Source organism: Giraffa tippelskirchi, chromosome 7 (assembly GCF_054371585.1).
Source record: "Giraffa tippelskirchi isolate mGirTip1 chromosome 7, T2T-mGirTip1v1.2.pri, whole genome shotgun sequence".
NCBI lineage: Eukaryota > Metazoa > Chordata > Mammalia > Artiodactyla > Giraffidae > Giraffa > Giraffa tippelskirchi.
This window is the reverse complement of record NC_137281.1, coordinates 16,279,721-16,300,270: the sequence shown is the minus strand read 5'-3', so window position 1 is coordinate 16,300,270 and position 20,550 is coordinate 16,279,721. Positions and strand designations below refer to the sequence as shown.

Genomic DNA, 20,550 nt, shown 5'->3' with positions numbered 1-20,550 from the left:
TATTTTTAGTGTTTTGAGGAATGTCCATACTGTTTTCCTTAGTGACTGTACCAACTTATATTCCCACAAACAGTATACTAGGGTTCGCTTTTCTCCACATCCTCACTAATCTTCGTTATTCCTTGTCTTTTTGATTATAGCCATTCTGACAGGTGTGAGGTGATATCTCATTTTGGTTTTGACTTGCATTTCCCTGGTGACTAGTGATACTGAACATCTTTTCACGTGCCTGTTTGCCATCTGTACATCTTTGGGAAAATGCTTATTCAGGCTCTCTGCCCATTTTTAAACTTTTTATATTGAGTTATATGAGTTCTTTATATATTTTGGATATTAACCCCTTTTCAGACATATTATTTGCAGATTATCTTCTATTCAATAAGTTACCTTTTCATTTCATTGTATTTCCTTTGCTATGCAAAAGCTTTTTAGTTTGATTGGGTCCCATTTGTTTATTTTGCTTTTGTTTCCCCTGCCTGCAGAGACAGAGTTTAAAAAAATATTGCTAAGAAACAGGAAAAGGAGTACATCAAGGCTGTATATTGTCACCCTGCTTATTTAACTTATATGCAGAGTACATCATGAGAAACACTGAGCTGGAAGAAACACAAGCTGGAATCAAGATTGCCGGGAGAAATATCAATAACCTCAGATATGCAGATGACACCACCCTTATGGCAGAAAGTGAAGAAGAACTAAAGAGCCTCTTGATGAAAGTGAAAGAGGAGAGTGAAAAAGTCGGCTTAAAGCTCAACGTTCAGAAAACTAAGATCATGGCATCTGGTCTCATCACTTCATGGGAAATAGATGGGGAAACAGTGGAAACAGTGTCAGACTTTATTTTGGGGGGCTCCAAAATCACTGCTGATGGTGATTGCAGCCATGAAATTAAAAGACGCTTACTCCTTGGAAGGAAGGTTATGGCCAACCTAGATAGCATATTTAAAAGCAGAGACATTACTTTGCCAACAAAAGTCCATCTAGTCAAGGCTATGGTTTTTCCAATGGTCATGTATGGATGTGAGTGTTGGACGGTGAAGAAAGCTGAGCGCCGCAGAATTGATGCTTTTGAACTGTGGTGTTGGAGAAGACTCTTGAGAGTCCCTTGGACTGCAAGGAGATCCAATCAATCCATTCTAAAGGAGATCAACCCTGGGTGTTCATTGGAAGGACTGATGTTGAAGCTGAAACTCCAATACTTTGGCCACCTCATGCGAAGAGTTGACTCATTGGAAAAGACCCTGATGCTGGGTAGGATCGGGGGCAGGAGGAGAAGGGGACGACAGAGGATGAGATGGTTGGATGGCATCACTGACTCGATGGACATGGGTTTGGGTAAACTCCGGGAGTTGGTGATAGACAGGGAGGCCTGGCGTGCTGCAATTCATGGGGTCGCAAAGAGTCGGACACGACTGAGCGACTGAAATGAACTGAACTGATGTGCAAGAGTGTACTGTTTTGGATGCCTTCTACTTCTTTTCATTCCTTGATTCCTCTATTAGGACTTCCTAATAAGAGTGGTGAAAGTGGTCACCCTTTCTTGTTCCTGATCTTAGAGGAATAGTTTCAACATTTCATCACTGAGTGTGATGTTTGCTGTGCGCTTGTCATATATGGCATTTATTGTGTTGAGGTTATTCCTTCTATACCCAATTTATTGAGAGGTTTTTTTAAAGAAAGTATTATTATGAAAGACTGTTGTATTTTGTCAAATGCTTTTTCTCTCAAATGCTTTTTGAGATTATCATATGATTTTTTCTTTCTAATTTAGTCTAATTAGTCTAATTAGTCTAATTTCTAATTCTTCTAATTTAGTCTATCCCATTTATTGACTTCTGGCAACTGCTTTTCTACTTTTGTTCTGTATGATGTTGAATATGTCTTGTTTTAGTAATTGACAGTGATGCTGCTTTCAATGTCTTCTATTCTTCTAGCAACTCTTCTTGTGAAGGGCTAATACTCTTAGATAAATGTATTTCCTCTGGACAGATTTTCTTTTTGCTGCTATCAAACATAATTTAATTAACTCACCATTGGTAAATGCTTTCCTTGCTTGACTCACAAATGAGCCATTTAGAAACCTACTTTGCTTACAGCCTCATTTTCATGTTTTCCTTTTTTTGTGAAGAAATTCTACTGTGATGAGATATTCCCTTTTTCATTTTTAAATTTTTTTGAATATTTATTTTCTGTGAGCTAGGGATATTGCATTGAGTACTCAGTCTGATAAGGTCAACATATAGTGTAATCTTTCAGTATAGTCACATTATCATTGCATAATGAACACAATGTTTTGCCGTCTATTTCAATAACACAATAATTCATATTTAAAAGTCGACCCTTGGAACTTCCTTAGTTGTCTAGTAGTTAAGACTCCATTCTCCCAGTGCATTGGGGAAAGAGGGGCAGGGGGTTCCATCCCTGATCAGGGAACTAGATCCCACACGCCACAACGAAGATTGAAGATCCCATGTGCATCACCTAAGACCTGGTGCAGCCAAATAATTAAATATTTTTTTAAAAAGAGAAGAAATTTGTTTTGTAACTAAAAAACTCCTGAAATAAAAATCTCTAGAACCAGATGGTTTCACTAGTAAATTATTACCAAACAAATAACATCATTTCCACACAATCTTTTCCAGAAAAATAGAAGAGGAGAGAGTATTTCCCAACTAATTTTTTGAGGCCAGCATTGTCTTGATATTAAAACCACATATAGACTATGGATAAAACACTACAGACCAATACCTCTTATGAATATAGATGCAAATTTCTCAATGAAATATTAGAAAATTTAAAATAGAAGTGTAAGTAGAAATGTATAAATAGAACACACCATCACCAGCTGAGGTTTCTCCAAGACTGCAAAGCTGGTTCAATGTCAGAAAGTCAATCAATGTAATCCACTCTATGAACTATTGAAAAAAGGAAAACCACATGATAAGTGATGCAGAAAAGGCATTTGAGGAAAGTCAACATACATGTACAATAAAAATGGCAAACCAGAATTAAAGGAAACTTCCTCATCCTGAAAAGGGCATCTACAGAAAGCCTCTAGCTAATATTATGTGGTGATGAAAGTGGGAAGGCTTTCTGCCTTAATATATGCAACAGGTAAGGATGTCCACTCTCACCATCCCTGTTCCATGTCAGACTGGGAATCCTAATCAGCACAGTACGTCAGAAAAAGAAAAAAGAAAGGGCATACAAATAGTAAAGGAAGAAATAAAAACTACCCTTATTTGCAGATGACATAAGTGTCTAAGTAGAAAGTCCCAAGGAATCCATATACACACACTCAATGTTAGAATTGGTAAAATGAGTTAAGCAAGATTCAGGTTGCAATACATTTTCAGTAGCCCCTCAACAAGCAATTAGTCGGGTGTGAATCTAAAATGTTACTTATACAAGCTGTGTGTGTAACTTTGGCTGCTGCTGAAAGAAATCAAAGATGTCTGGGAATTCCCTGGCAGTTCAGTGGTTAGGACTCTGTGCTTTCACTGCTGAGGTTTCAGGTTCGATCCATGGTCAGGGAACTAAGATCCCACAAGCAGTGTGGCATGGCCAAAAAAAGGAAGAAAGAATCAAAGAACTCCTAAATAAATGGAGAGCCTTTCCATAGTCGTGAACTGGAAGACTCAACATCTCTCCCAAACTGATAGGAAATTTTAATGCAATTTCCACTAAAATTAAAAAAGAAAACTAGCAAGATTTATAGATCTAGTCAAGCATTGTCAAAACACTTCTAAAAAAAAAAAAGAATAAAGTTATTATTCACATTACCCAGTTTGAAGAATCACTATAAATCTACATTAATAAGACAGTGTGGTATTAGCAAATGAATAAACACAGGTCAACAGAACAGAATGAGTGCAGAAAGAGACCCACAATTTATTTACTGGCCTTCTTTGGTCAATTTATTTAGAAATGCATCCAAAGGCAACTTATCAAAGAAATAATTGTGTTTTATGGTGTTTAATTGGACCACCATATGTAAAACTCAACTAATCCCAATGAAAACCTCACATCTTATACAAGCATAAACTCAATCTGTATTACAAATCTAAATGTAAATTGTTAACCTATCAAACTTACAAGCAAAAATGTAAGAGAAAACACTGAATTAAGCAGAGTTCTTAGGCATGATACAAAAACACCTCCAGAAAAGAAAAAAAAAAAAAAGTAATTTAAATTACACCAAGGGCTTCCCTGGTGGCTCAGCTGGTAGAGAATCTGCCTGCAATGCGGGAGACCTGGGTTCAATCCCTGGGCTGGGAAGATCTCCTGGGGAAGGGAAAGGCTACCCACTCCAGTATTCTGGCCTGGAGAATTCCATGGACTGTATAGTCCATGGGGTCCCGAAGAGTCGGACAGGACTGAGCAACTTTCACTTTCACTTTCAAACTACATCAAAATTAAATCCTTTTGATCTGCAATGGATACTGTTAGAAAATGAGAAGATTAAGCTATAGACCCAGAAAAAATATTTGCAAATCATACATCTGATAAAGGATTTGTATGCAAAATATACAAATGACCCTCAAACTTAACTGTAATAAAAACAACCCAATTTTTTTCTTTATGAAAGAAAGACTTGAACTGACACTTCATCAGAGGGGATATGTGTGTTAAGTCACTTCAGTTGTGTCCAACTCTTTGCAACCCTATGGACTGTAGCTCACCAGTCTCACTTGTCCATGAGATTCTCCAGGCAAGATACTGGAGTCAGTTGCCATGTCCTCTTCCAAGGGATCTTCCTGACACAGAGCAGGAGGCAAATAAGCACATAAAATGCTGTTCATTTTTGCAAAGATCACCCTTTACTGCTGAAGTACCAACTTGTTAAATGATCCCTCTCAAGGTGTCTGAAGCAATCTAAGACTCCTAGGCTCATATCACTCTTGCACCAAGTGGTGTCTCTCACTTGCTGGGATTGATCAATCATCAGAGAGAATAGGAGGAGTCTGAACTCCTTCAGACCAATCAGCAGCCAGATGAGAATTGTCTTCCTCAACTCTAGCACACAACCTCCAATCAGTCAATAGAAGTAGAATGATAGAATAGGAGGCGGGGCCTGTCTGGTCTCCATGGTAATCCCTGGCAGACTGGAGTGAGGGACAGGCCCTATGTTACCTTAGTAGTGCCAGATCCATATGCCCTAATGGAGGTGAGGCGGGCAGGGAGAGAATTTATGGGGTGACAGGAGGGAGAAAGAGAGTTAGAGGGGGTGGGAATGAAGGGACAAGAAGAGTTTAGAGGGTAGAGAGGGTGTAGAGAATTATTTAGAGAAAATGGATTTTGGAGAACTGGAAGGTTGTAATTAGTGGAAGGAGAAGAAATTCAAAGGATCACCAAGCTTGTTTCAGAGGCAGAGAGAAGGTGTTAGGAGGAACAGGTCAGGTCTTTAAAAGGGGACAGAGAAGAGGCTATGAGTGGACAATAAGAGGACTCAAAGTTTATAGTTGCTCTAAGAAGGTCTTAGGAAGGGAGAAGGGAAGAGTTTAGGGTGAACAATAAGGGTCAGAACAAGACCATGACAGATTCATAGGGACGAAATGAGTGATATTATTATAAAAAGGACAAGCAAATAGCTAGTAAAGACATTACAAGTACTATAGGGTGAAAGTTTTTAAGGGGACAATGAAGGTTTTATACATGAAAAGTGAGTGTGCTAGTGTTGAGTGAGGCTCTTCTTAGTAAGGTGGTTTATAGAGACAAAGAAAAGGTTGCTTGGAGGATGATGAGGGTGTTAATGGAAACAAAGTATGACAGTGGGTCAGTTGAGGTATAAGGAAGCCAAGTGAGAGTCATCTGAATCAGTAGGGATTTTTGTGGAGACAGTGGAAGGGGTCACGTGAGACATCCTGTAGGGACCAGCAAGCCAGTTATAGAAGAGAGAGAAGAGCCTATTGGAGATGGGGGAAATGTTACAGAGAACAGAGAGGTGTTATAGGGCATGAAGTAGCGGCTGCAGGCTGAGAGTTCTGGGGACAGGAAGGTATTAAAGAGGATAAGGAGATGCTAAGAGGAGACATGGTGGGAGTTAGAGGGAGTTGGTGAGAGTTTTCAAGGGGGTCAGTGAAATTTCTATAGGAGCCAAGAAGAGACATGTTGAGAGGTCAGAGGAGACGTTAGAATTCAGGAGCCATATTAAGCTACATAACCCACTCACTGCCCGCAGTCATCTGAAATCACATCTGAGGAGACCCCCAGTGACCACTTCTTGCTGTCAGTCTTGGCCTGCAATATGTGTTGCCCCTTAGGCACCATAGCCTTGTACTACTCTGTAAAGGTGGGAATTCGAATTACGCCAGCCCTCGCCCTCCCCTCCCTCTCCATCCTGGCCCTGACCCTGAACAAACTGTATCCACGTTCTCCCTCCTGTTTCTTCAGATCCTACCCTGTGCCCCCACAGACCCACAGCTCACCCCTATTCAATAATCCTTTTAAGTCCAACTATTCCTGCTCTGTCTCTCCCGTCCAACTCAGACAAGGAACCACATCAATAACAATGAACTTGCCTTGGCCACCAACTCCTCCCAGAAAGCCTTCATATTTGCAGTCTCAGCAATTGTTACAGCATGTGTCTGCCTGATCTGCATCATCCTAGTCTTCATCTCAATTGCAGTCCTACTATTCATAATGTCTCGGTAACCTCCTCTCCAGCTCATGAAAAAAAACACCAAATATATTTAAGTGTGACTTACCATGGCTCTAAGTATCTATCTGGCCAAATGGGACACCATTTCGTGTGTGCGTGTGTGCTCAGTCACTTCAGTCGTTCCTTACTCTTTGCAACTGTATGGACTATAGCCCGCCAGGCTCCTCTGCCCATGGGATTCTGCTAGCGGGAATACTGGAGTGGGTTGCCACGTCCTCCTCCAGGGGATCTTCCTGACCCAGGGATTTAACCCATGTCTCCTGCACTGCAGGAGGATTCTTTACCACTGAGCCACCAGGGAAGCCCACACCGTCTCATGGTTGGAAGTAAAAGGTGTTACCAGCCTGATCCAGCACCTTGTGGTGGCTGATGGGGAAAGGAAGTGGGAGCTCAGACAGCTCATTGGACCAGAGCTCAGCAACAACTCTGGACCCCACCAGGACACAGGCCATGGGAGACAAGAGAGGGCACTCTTTCCCCAGGGCAGCCTCCCCTCCTGCCTACATGTATGCATTCATGCCATAAATCTACTTATGCCAACCAAGGGACTTGACTGTGTTGCATGACTCTTGGGACACAGCAGTCATCACTACAGACTCAACCCCATCCCCTCAGAACCATTAACCAGCAGCGACACTCCAGAATGGTTTTATCTGTAATGGGGGAAACATAGGGAAATGGGTTGTAAAAGGGCAGACCTAACCTGGGGCACTTGTGGTCTACCATAAAACCAGGGAGTCAACCATCTATCAGTGAACTGGTTAAAATTAGGGTCAAATTAGGATTGTAGAGAGCTTCTATAACAGCTTTGGTTGTCTTCTCTCCCCACCAATACCAGTGCTTATGATTTTAATCATTGTTCAACAATACTGTGGGGGCATCCATGATCTACCAGATACTGTTTTGGAAACTAGGGAACTTTCAAGAGCAAGATAAACAAGACTCCTTTCTGATGGAGCTTACGTTCTAGTGGGAAGAAAATCATAAACAAAAAGATCTTTAAATAAACAAGATAATTACAGTGAATGGAAAATGCTGTAATTTTGGAGAAAATAAAACAGGGTAATAAGCTAAAGCAGTGCCAGTACTGGTCCACCAACTGCTAATGGCCTGCTAATGGTGTACAACAAGATAAGTACTGAAATTGCTAGAAGGTGCTTAGAAACAGCAATCTGGCATCATCACATCCAAGTACATGATCAAGGGTCTTGTCTTATTTAACAAGGTGTAGACCAAAAGTATCAGTCCATGACAGACTGGAGATATCAAAAACAGATAACTACTTCACAACTGGGCTAGTGGGCAATATACAAATAAAAATTATTAATTTGAGAAGTTAATGAGAAATATGAATCTTGCCATTTTCCACAACATAAATGGAACTTGAGGGCATCATGATAAGTGAGATAAGTCAGAGAGAGAAAGACAATGTGTGATATCACTTATGTGGAATCTGAAAAAGCCAAACTCACAGAAACAGAAAGTAGAATAGTACTTTCGGGAGCTGGGTGATGGAGGAAATGGAGACAGACTGTAAAAGTATCCAGACTTTCAGTTGTAAGATGAATAAGGTCTGAGGGTGTAAAATGTAACACGATGACTATGGTTAACAGTACCATTGTATATATCAATACTAACACTTGCTGAGAGAGTAAGTATCCTCACCAGAGATAACTATAGAGGTAATAGATGTATTAATTAACTTGCTGCTTAGTTCCTAAGCCATGTCTGACTCTTTGAAACCCCATGGACTATAGCCCACCAGGCTCCACCTGTCCATGGGACTTCTCAGGCAAGAATATTGGAGTGGGTTACCTTCTCCAGAGGATCTCCCCTCCCAAGGTTGAACACGTGTCTCCTGCATTGGCAGGCAGTTTCTTTACCACTGAGCCACCAGGGAAGCCCTATTAATTAACTGACTGTGGTAATAACACCACAATGTATATGCATGTTAGATCACTATGTGTACCCTTTAAATACATTACAATTTTGTCAATTATTCCTCAATAAAGCAGGGTAAAAAATTTTAATAAAGCTTTGACCCTAAAGTACCAACTATCACATTTGCTCTCAGTCCATGGGGCAGAACTAGTCTCACAGCCTCATCTGAATGCAAAGGTATCTGGGAAATGTCCCAGACTGGATACCCAATGCACACCTTTCTAAGATGTTCCTTGAGCCTAAATACAGAAGCCAAAGTGTGAGAGCTGTTCCAAGAACTGTGAGAACAGAGTTCCCACAGAGTGGGAATAGGGAGCAGAAAGGTTCGTAAGCTGGAATGAGCTTGGCAATTCAAGGAACACAAAGGAGGCCAATGTGGCAGTAAGTAATGTCACACATCTCCTACTCTCCAAAATAGGCGGGGCTCTCTCCTCCTCCTGGTAAGAATCCTTGCAGGTGCTTATGAAAGTCCCAAAGATGTCCCCCATTTCCACTTCTCCTGAAGAGGAAACTCAACACTGGTTCTCACAGATATGCTCACAGAAATATTTTACAGACATACAGCCACCCACCTGTAGGACCTCCAAGCTCCCTCCACGTCTGGCTCTGTGATGGATGATGCAGGAGACACAGCAGTGACCAAGACAGACCTCAACCTTGCCCTCAGGAAATCCACAGAGGAAGGCAGGGCTATGAGTTGTTCTTTCACTCAGCAAACTTTTATTGTGCATCTGTTGTTGTGACAGGCACAGGGGACATATTGCTGAACCAAACATCTCTCCCATGAGCCCCCTGGTATGATTCAGCCATCATCTGCTCTGGTCCATGCCATGGTCTGTCTCTTCCTCTGGTCCACCCTCCACAAAAACACCAGAATGTTCTTCACTTAAAAAAAAAATTAATTTCTGACTTTATTCAGATAGTTTTCAAATTTACAAACTGTATAGAAAGAGTCTGACAGACCCCCATGTACCATCTGGGTTTAAAAGATACAAACATTTTCCTATATTTGCATCAGATCTTTTTTTCTTAAAAATAAAATGTTGTTGGTATAAATTAAACTCATGTCCTCCTGTTCTCTATTCTATTCTTCCCTCCCTCCATGTCTGGAAGAAACCACAGAACTCCTGTTGCTGTAAATCCACCCTGTGTGTATTTTGCACTTTGACTTCATATGTGCATGTACACACACAATTTCAAGACAAGATGACAGAGTAGAAGGATGTGCACTCATCTTCTCCTGAAAGAATGCCAAAATTGCAACTCACTGCTGAACATCCATCAACAGGAGAATGTTGGATCCCACCAAAAAAAGATACTCCATGTCCAGGGGCAAAGGAGAAGCCCCAACAAGATGATAGGAAGGGCGAAATCATGTTTAGAATCAAACCCCATACCCGCCAGAGACGCTCGGAGGGCTCAAACAAAACCTTGTGCACACTGGGACACAAAGACTCAGCCAGGCCTGCTTTTGAGTGTTCGAGGGCTTCCCTGTGGCTCAGATGGTAAAGCATCTGCCTGCAATGCAGGAGACCCGGGTTTGACCCCTGGGTCGAGAAGATCCCCTGGAGAAGGAAATGGCAACCCACTCCAGTACTCTTGCCTGAAAACTCCATGGACTGTCTCCTGAGGAGCCTAGTAGCCGACAGTCCATGGAGTCTCAAAGAATCGGACACGACTGAGCGACTTCACTTTCACTTTCACTTTGAGGAAGCACAGGTCAGCAGTGGCCTGCCGTGGGGATAGGGGTTCTGACTATAGCAGACCTGGGACACGCTGCGTGTGGCATAAGCCCTCTTGGAGGAGGTTGCCATTAGCCCCACCATAGAGCCACCAAGCAGACAACCCACAAATTGCAGAACAATTATACCAAAGAAATTCTCTAGGACCCACAACAGATTTCCCAACCTGGGGATCCAGCAAAGAGACTGAGAACGCCCAGGGAATTTGACTTTGGAGGCCAGTGGCATTTCACTACAGAACTTCCACAGGACTGGGGAAAGAGAACCTTGGAGGACACAAACAAAACCTTGTATGCACCAGGGCCGAGGAGAAAGGAGCAATGTCCCCACAACAGACTGAGCCAGACTTGCCTGTGAGTGTCCAGGAGCCTTCAGCAGAGGCATGGATCAACAGTGGCTGCTGCAGGGTCAGGGGCACTGAATACAACAGTGCAGGCGTAAGTCCTTTTGAAGGAGGTCACCATTACCACCATTACCACCATTACACCTACCATAGTTTGGCCTCAGGCCAAACAACAGGGAGGGAACACAGCCCCACCCATCAACAGAAAATTGGATTAAAGATTTACTGAGCATGGCCCCGCCTATCAGAACAAGATCCAGATTCCCCCACAGTCAGTCTCTCCCATCAGGAAGCTTCCATAAGCCTCTTATCCTTATCCATCAGAGGGCAGACAGAATGAAAATCACAATAACAGAAAACTCACCAAGCTGATCACCTAGACCACAGCCTTGTCTAATTCAATGAAACTATGAGCCATGCCATGTAGGGCCACCCAACACAGATAGGTCATGGTGGAGAGTTCTGACAAAATGTGGTCCACTGGAGAAGGGAATGGCAAACCGCTTCAGTATTCTTGCCTTGAGAACCCCATGAACAGTATAAAAGGCAAAAAGATATGGCACTGAAAGATGAACTCCCCAGGTCAGTAGGTGCCCAATATGCTACTGGAGAAGAGTGGAGAAATAACTCCAGAAAGAATGAAGAGACAGAGCCAAAGCAAAAACAACACCCAGCTGTGGATGTGACTGGTGATGGAAGTCAAGTCTGATGCCATAAAGAACAATATTGCATAGGAACCTGGGATGTTAGGTCCATGAATCAAGGCAAATTGGAAGTGGTCAAACAGGAGATGGCAAGACTGAGCATTGACATTTTAGGAATCAGTGAACTAAAATGGACCAGAATGGGCAAATTTAATTCAGAGGACCATTATATCTACTACTGTGGGCAAGAATCCCTTAGAAGAAATGGATTAGCCCTCATAGTCAACAAAAGAGTCCAAAATGCAGTAATTGGGTGCAATCTCAAAAATGACAGTGATCTCTGTTCGTTTCTAAGGCAAACCACTCAGTATAAGAGTAATCCAAGTTTATACCCCAACCACTAATGCTGAAGATGCTGAAGTTGAATGGTTCTATGAAGATCTACAAGACCTTCTAGAACTAACACACACACACACACACAAAGAGATGTCCTTTTCATCATAGGGGACTGGAATGCAAAAGCGGGAAGTCAAGAGATACCTGGAATAACAGGCAAGTTTGGCCTTGGAGTACAAAATGAGGCACAGTAAAGGCTAACAGAGTTTTGCCAAGAGAACACACTGGTCATAGCAAACACCCTCTTCCAACAACACAAGAGATGAGTCTATACATGGACATCACCACATGGTCAATACTGAAATCAGACTGATTATATTATTTGCAGCTGAAGACGGAGAAGCTCTATATGGTCAGCAAAAACAAGACCAGGAGCTGACTATGGCTCAGATCAAGAACTCCTTATGCAAAATTCAGACTTAAATTGAAGAAACTAGGGGAAACCACTAGACCATTCAGGTATGACCTAAATCAAATCCCTTATGGTTATACAGTGGAAGTGACAAACAGATTCAAGGGATTAGATCTGATAGACAGAGCCTGAAGAACTATGGACAGAGGTTCATGATCTTGTACAGGGGATGGTGACCAATACCATCCCCAAGAAAAAGAAATGCAAAAAGGCAAAATAGTTGTCTGAGGAAGCCTTACAAATAGCTAAGAAAAGAAGAGAAGCTAAAGGCAAAGGAGAAAAACACAGATATACCATTCTGAATGCAGAGTGCCAAAGAATAGCAAGGAGAGGTAAGTAAGCCTTCCTAAGTGAACAATGCAAAGAAATAGAAGAAAACAAGAGAATGGGAAAGACTAGAGATCTCCTCAAGAAAAATAGATACCAAGGGAACATTTCATGCAAAGATGGGCACAATAAAGGACAGAAACAGTATGGACCTAGCAGAAGATATTAAGAAGAGGTGGCAAGAATACACAGAAGAACTATACAAAAAAAGATCCTAATGACCCAGATAACCACAATGGTGTAATCACTCACCTAGAGCCAGACATCTTGGAATGCAAAGTCATGTGGGCCTTAGGAAGCATCACTACAAACAAAGCTAGTGGAGGTGATGGAATTCCAGCTGAACTATTGCAAATCCTCAAAGATGATGCTGTGAAAGTGCTGCACTCAATATGCCAGCAAATTTGGAAAACTCAGCAGTGTCCACAGGACTGGAAAAGGTCAGTTTTCATTCCAATCCCTAAGAAAGGCAATGCCAAAGAATGTTCAAACTACTGCACAATTGCACTCATCTCACACACTAGCAAAGTAATGCTCAAAATTCTCCAAGCCAGGCTTCAACAATACCTGAACTGAGAACTTCCAGATGTTCAAGCTGGATTTAGAAAAGGCAGAGAATATTGTAAAGTTAAAAAATAGATAAATAAATTAATTTTTAAAAAAAGAAAAGACAGAGGAACCAGAGATCAAATTGCCAACATTCGTTGGATCTTAGAAAAAGCAAGAGAGTTCCAGAAAAACATCTACTTCTGCTTTATCGACTATGCCAAAGCCTTTGACTGTGTGGATCACAACAAACTGTGGAAAATTCTTCAAGAGATGAGAATACCAGACCACTTTATCTGCCTCCTGAGAAATCTGTATGCAGGTCAAGAAGCAACAGTTAGAACTGGACACGGAACAACAGACTGGTTCCAAATCGGGAAAGGAGTACATCAAGGCTGTATATTGTCACCCTACCTACTTAACTTACATGTGGAGTATATCATGTGAAATGATGGGATGAATGAAGCACAAGCTGGAATCAAGGAGGGAGAAATATCAATAACCTCAGATATGCAGATGACACCACCCGTACAGCAGAAAATGAGGAGGAACTAAAGAGCCTCTTAATGAAAGTGAAAGAGGAGAGTGAAAAAGCTGGCTTAAAACTCAACATTCAAAAAACTATGACCATGGCATCCAGTTCCATCACTTCATGGCAAATAGTTGGGGAAACAATGGAAATAGTGACAGACTTTGTTTTGGGGGGCTCCAAAATCACTGTAGATGGTGGCTGCGCCATGAAATTAAAAGACACTTGCCCCTTGAAAGAAAAACTATGACAACCCTTGAAAGCATATTAAAAAGCAGAGACATTACTTTGCCAACAAAGGTCCATCTAGTCAAAGGTGTGGTTTTTCCAGTAGTTATGTATGGATGTGAGAATTGGATCATAAAGAAAGCTGAGCACCGAAGAATTGATACTTCTGAACTGCAGTGTTGGAGAAGACTCTTGAGAGTACCTTGGACAGCAGGCAGGTCCACCAGTCCATCCTAAAGGAAATCAGTCCTGAATATTCACTGCAAGGACTGATGCTGAAGCTGAAGCTCCAATACTTTGGCCACCTGATGGAAAGAACTGACTCATTTGAAAAGACCCTGATGCTGGGAAAGACTGAAGGCAGGAGGAGAAGGGGATGGTGGAGAATGGCATCACTGACATGATGGACATGAGTTTGAGCAAACTCTGGAAGTTGGTGATGGACAAGGAAGCCTGACATGATGCAGTCCATGGGGTTGCAAAGAGTCGGACACGACTGAGCGACTGAACTGAACTGAACTGAACACTTGATGGTGCAGAGCTGTTGTTTGAGTGTGTAATAGTCCTTAGTTCCCTCTGCAAATGTTTCCAGCTCTTCACCTTCCAGGACTCACCTTCTGGGTCTCTCTGTTGGTCCAGCTGATCTCTCCCTCCATCTGCAAATATTGGATTGGCCAAAATGATCATTTGGGTTTTTCTATAAGATGTAAGATGTGATGGAAAAACCTGAATGATCATTTTGGCCAATCCAATATATTCTTCACCTGGTTTCTGGGGAAACACTCTCCATTCTCCTCCTAAATGCTGGCAGCTCTTTAACAGTCTCTTTTGCAGGTCTGTCCTCATCCTCTGTTCCTGGTCCCCTTCAGGAGCAGAAGGTAACCCAGAACGTAAACACCACTGGACCCAGACACCTTATAACAAGAGGGCCACAAAACCCGGACACCTCCAGACCAGGCCACTGTTGGAGGAAGTCATGAAGAGGATGTGACCACCAGGTAAACTCCAAAATAGACTTGGGCAATCAGAAGCTCTTTACCCCCTCTTCTGTCCTAGGAATATATACTTTGCCCACTGCTGCCACAGTGGGAACCTCTACAAGGACAGTAGCCTTGGGAGAGTAAGGTGTTGTTGAGGCCATCTGGACTGAATACGTGACTGAACCCAGTTAAGGTCTCTATTTAAACTTTTAAGAAGGCTTCCCTGGTGGTTCAGTGGTAAAGAACCTGCCTGCCAATGCAGGAGGCACAAGTTCGATCCCTCATTGGGGAGGATCTCACATGCTGTGGAGCAACTAAGCCTGTGCACCACAACTATTGAACCTGTGCTCTAGAGCCTAGGAGCCGCAACTACTGAAACCCATGCGTCCTAGAGCCCATGCACTGCAATAAGAGAAACTACTGTAATGAGAAGCCCACACAGCAACGAAGACCCAGCACAGCCTAAATAAATAAATAAAATTACTTTTCTAAAATAAAAATAGATAAACTTTTAGGATTCTGGCAGGCAGGTGCAGAGACCTACTCGTCCTGCAGCTGCCCCGTACCAGCCTGGTATGTAAGTTTCTTTGGCTATCAAAACTTCCACCAGACTTCTCTGGTGGTCCAGTGGTTAAGACACAGTGCTTCCAGTACGAGGGTGGCAGGTTTGATCCCTGGTCGGGGAACTAAGATCCCACATGCTGAGCAGCATGGCCAAAACAAACAAACAAACAAAAAATTCCACTCCACAGTCTGGAGTGGCCTGCCTCTTTCTTCAGCCTGTCCTTCATCTATGGGGCGGGGGCGGGGGTAGAGGGACCAGGTTCAGATTTCACATAGGAAACTCCTGAGGTTGTGACACAACAGACACCCTCAAAAATGGATTAATTCAGGCACCTCTGAACCCTGATAACTGAAGAACCCAGAGCTCAGGGACCTCTGGACCTGGACACCCTTGTAAAACAGGAGTCGGCTTGGGGCACTTGGGTACCTCCAGATCTGTAGTGATTTAGTCTCTATGTCATGTCCAACTCTTATGACCCCACGGACTATAGCCCCACAGGCTTCTCTATTCCTGGGATATCCCAGGCAAGAATATTGAAGTGGGTTGCCATTTCCTTCTCCAGGGGATCTTCCCGACCCAGAGATCAAATTCAGGTCTTCTGCATTGCACGCAGGTTATTTACCAAATGAGCCACCAGGGAAGCCCAGAGCTTAGTGACCTCTGGACCTGATCACTTTTGTAAAACAGGAGTCAGCTTGGGCACCTCCAGACCTGGACACTCTTAAATCAGAAGGCCATCCTGAAGTTCACTCTCCTTCAGACATCCACCAACAACCTTGACTCAGCTCTGTACTCTGACATTCAGAACCTGGAGCCCCAGAAATGCAGAAATAGGCCTGAATGCTGCATATTCTAGGGCAAGTCCAAGAACTAGGTGAGGACAGGCACTAAAGAGCCACCCCCTCAAAGGATGTGGGCCAATCAGGATGCTAGGCAGAGGGCTGGCCCAGAGGTAGGGTGGGCAGAAGCTTTCCTTTGGGGTGATTTTAACCTTGTGCACAATCGCAGGGCAGTGAGGCTGTTATTTAGGGACAGAAACACAGGTGCAGTGATGGGGGAGCCCCTCGGAGAAACAGAGCATGACAGAGGTGATACAGACAACAGGCTCTATTGAGAAGGGAGTATTGGGACATCCGTGGATGGAAGAGGACAGGAAAAACATGTTCTCAGAGCAGAGAGGGGATCCAGCAGTATTAAAGGAGTCTAGTTCACAGCAGTGAGGAAGGATTGGAAGGACATTGTGGGGAAAATCAAAACACTTGGGGTTATGGAGGGTACAAAGCGGTCATATCAGGACAGAGGGGCCATGTCAGGAAAGACTGGCTATATCAGGGCAGGTGGGCAGTTAAACTGGCTCACTGAGGGCTGTCACTGGAGGTCAGTGGCCTTTTTAAAGAGAAAGTACAAACTAGGACTTCCCTGGTGGTCCCGTGGCTAAGAATCCACCTTCCAATGCAGGGGACATGGGTTTGATCCCTGTTTGGGGAACTAAGATTCCACATGCCACGGAGCAACTAAGTTCACACACCACAACTACTGAGCCCGTAGGCCACAACTAGAGAGTCCATGAGCTGTAGTGAAAGATCCCAAATGATGCAGCAAAGATCCCAAGTGCCACTACTAACACCCAATGCAGCCAAATAAATAAATATTAAAAAATAAATTTAAATGACTTCTCTGCTAGTCCAGCGGTTAAGAATCCACGTTGCAATCCTGGAGAAATAAGTTTGATCCCTGGTTCAGGAAGGTTCCACATGCCGTGGGGAAACAAAGCCTGTGTGGCACAACTATTGAGCCTGTGCTCTAGAGCCCACAAGCTGCAACTACTGAGCCCACTTGCCTAGAGCCTGTGCTCTGCAACAAGAGAAGCCACTGCAATGAGAAGTCCACACACTGCAACAGAGTAGCCCCAACTTGCCACAACTAGAGAAAGCCTGCACGCAACAACAAAGACCCAGCACAGCCAAAAATTAATTAATTTTAAAATAACAATAATAATTTCTTTTAAAAAAGAGAAAGTACAAACTAGATAGTCACTGGGGGTGCTCTGAATGATCAGTGGAGAGCATTCATAGAGGGTAACAGGGGTAACTGAGGATTGCAAAGACTGTAGATGCCAAAGAGATGTTTGATTGGTGTGCAAAACTCAGAGGTTACTGACAGTGTTAGGGAGGTTTTGGGGATGTGTTACCGGGACTCACTGGTCCCTGTTTGGTTTAGCAAGTCAAGGATGTCAGCGCGAAGAGTGTGAGCAGGGACCAAGGCAGGCTGTATGGCCTTGGCGGGCATATTACAGTAAAGGGAATATCTTACAGGAGGTTGTTGTGGGGCAACAGGGAAATTGTGCCAGGTAGCATTGAAGGTCAATGGGAAGTACTATGGCTCTTTGTGAGGCTGTTAGTGAGTTAGCTTGGATTTCCTAGGAGCTGAAGAAGAGCGTCATATATGATGCCATTAAGGAATTCCCCGAGATTAATATATAAGAAGATGCATCTTGCAGGCTTTTCTAGCTAAGATGTTTGGAGAGGTTTTGTCACTGTCTTGGGAGGTGTCTTGTTTTCCTGTTACGTACCTGGATATTTCTGCCTAAGTTTACCCCAAAGTTCTTGTAGCAGCTAGAAGGTGTCCACCAGAAATCATCCAGGAATAGGTACACCTCTTGTGTTAGCTTGCTAGGGCTGCCAAGAAAAACAAACACCACAGATCAAGACGCTCAAACAACAGATGATCGTTTTCTCACAATTTCAGAGGCTAGAAGTCCTAGATCAAGGTGTTAGCAGGCTTGGTTTCTGCTGAAGCCTGGCTCTGGGGCTTACAGACGGCCATCTGCTAGCTGTGTCCTCACATGGCTGTCCTCTGTGCTGTCTGTATCCTAATCTCCTTTTTTAAAATTTTTTATTTATTTTTTAATTGCAGGATAATGCTTTACAGAATTTTGTTGCTTTCTGTCAAATATCAACAAGAATTAGCCATAGGGACACCCATGTCCCCTTCCTCCTGAACCTCCCTCCCATCTTCCTCCCATCCTACCCTTCTGGATTGTCACAGAGCCCCTCTTTAAGTTCCCTGAGTCATACAGCAAATTCCCATTGACTATCTATTTTACATATGGTATTGTAAGTTTCCATGTTACTCTCTCCATACCTCTCACCCTCTTTCTGCCCCCACCCCAGGTCCGTAAGTCTGTTCTCTGCGTCTGTTTCTCCACTGCTACCCTGCAAATAAATTCATCAGTACCATCTTTCTAGATTCCGTATATATGTGTTAGTATAGAATATTTATCTTTCTCTTTCTGACTTACTTCACTCTGTATAACAGACTCTTCTTTTAAGGACACCAATCATTCTGCATTCAGGTCCACCCTAATAACTTCATTTTAAATTAATTATCTCTTTAAGGACTGTACAGTCCATGGGGTCGCAAAGAGTTGAACACAACTGAGTGACTTTCACTTTCACTAAAGGCCATATATCCAAATCAGTCACAGTCAGAGGTACTGGGGGTTACAGCTTCAACATATGAACTTGAAGGGGAAACAGTTCTGCCTAGAACACCTCTCTGAATCCCGGGGGCACGCTTTCAGAATTACAAACAGGAACTATAAAGTAGGGTCAGATGTGGTTTCTGCACGGACCTGTATGTGTGTCTCTTTAGGGAAGGAATGTATCTGCAGCTACACAACCCTATGGGGCAGTTTGTGAGTGAAGAGGCTAGAAGAGAGGATACTGAAGATGTATACAGTATGAGGCAAAGAAATTCATGGAGAGAGAAACTAAGGGAACCAAACCTACAGCCTCAACTGAGCAGGAAAGCAGTCTCCTGAGCCTTAGACTCTCTTGCCTATGGACGAAGCCACCACAGATACACAGAACCTTCCCAGACCCTAAGACACAGCCAAACTTCAGGATGTCCAGGTGGTGGCCGAGAAGCCAGCAGCAGACAAGGACCCACAGGCTGCACAGACGTTGAAAATTCGGGGCAGCCTCTGGCTGAGGGTCACCCGGGCTCCTCTGCTGCCCTGGTCAGCTTTCCACCCCTGGCATCCTGGCTTGCCTCACCTCTCTCCAAATGCCCAGCACACCCCCACCCACTGCAGCCCAGCCTCAGGGCGAACACTAGCTTCTGGGGAGCCCTTGTGCGAGTCAGAAGAGGTGCCCGTTCACCTGGGCAAGTGAAGCAGCTCCCATGCACTCCCCTGCCAGGACAGGTCATGGGCAATGGGTGCAAAACCGAAACAGCTCTAGGTGGCAGCCCTGCCACCCACTGTCACTGACCCCCATGTGCTTCTTCCTCCCCACCCCTCCCCTCAACCCACAGACCCAGAGAGCCACCCTCCAGGGAGACGTGATCTGAGCCCTAGTCCTCTCTCCCACCACCCTCTGCTTCAAGGCCTCTTCTGCCATCTGCACTCCATCACCTTGCTCTTGATCGCTTTCCACTGCAGTTGTGGTCATGGACTGGGAGCAGGACTGGCAGATTCAAGGGTCTCCAGGGCCTCCCACCCACCTCCCTGTCCTTGGGAAGAACTCTTAGCCCTTCTAGTGACATAGACAAGAGGCTGGGGCTCACGATCTCCCCAAGGAAAGTGACACCCCACCTCCAAGGTGGCCGCAACACTCCTTTCAGCCACCCTTCCCAGGACCTGGATCAAATAGCTTATGGAATTGTCTTAGCTCCTGAGATGAGGATTTTCTGCATTAGCAAGAGTGAAGGGAGGGAAGAGAAGAAAGTGCCTTGAGTAGGACTAATGCTGCTTGGCCTGGTTGGTGTCCCAGCTCTAGGCAAGCATTCCAGTTGCCTGCCAGTATGGGATCTGCCTGCCAGCCTGCATTCAAATCCCGAGTCAGGACCTGGTGCTGAAGCTAATGAACCTGACTTTGCCTCAGTTTCCCCAACTGTACAATGATAGAACCCTCATAGACGTTGTGGGGATTAAGTGAGTTCACAGAGTTCAAAAAGCCTAGCATATAATAAGCACTGTGAAAGTGCTTGTTGTTAAAATGGTCGATTGCAGCATGACAGACACAGCTGCCCCTCCTGCAGAGTGAAGGTGGTCGAGGCTTTCTCCCTGGTTTGATTTTTCCCCTTGGCATGACAATGCCCAGCAGCTCCACAGCATAGCCAGCTTTGCACTTGCCTGAACACACCTGGGCTGGACTCAGAGGACCTCTCCTGGCAACAGGAACAGGCAAAATGGGCCTCTCCCTGTGATGTAAAGCACCAACCAAACCAGCAG

The 20,550-nt window shown here is 43.9% G+C and overlaps 1 protein-coding gene and 1 long non-coding RNA gene across 10 annotated transcripts in view; one reads left to right on the top strand and one right to left on the bottom strand.

The window, feature by feature from the left end:
• The window catches only part of ATP4A (ATPase H+/K+ transporting subunit alpha), a 120,184-nt gene that overhangs the window by 49,061 nt on the left and 50,573 nt on the right, over positions 1-20,550 (bottom strand). For 3 of the 9 annotated variants that reach the window (XM_081516691.1, XM_081516690.1, XM_081516695.1), the window contains exon 3: positions 17,887-17,992. The exons of the other annotated variants lie outside the window; for them this stretch is intronic. The gene's annotated coding sequence lies outside the window, so the exon portion shown is untranslated. The remainder of the gene's footprint in view (positions 1-17,886; positions 17,993-20,550) is intronic. 9 annotated transcript variants of the gene reach the window in all.
• LOC145515779 (uncharacterized) lies at positions 5,103-6,707 on the top strand. Its single transcript, XR_014061000.1, has 3 exons — positions 5,103-5,167; positions 6,182-6,292; positions 6,490-6,707. It is a non-coding gene; the product is annotated as an uncharacterized LOC145515779 (long non-coding RNA).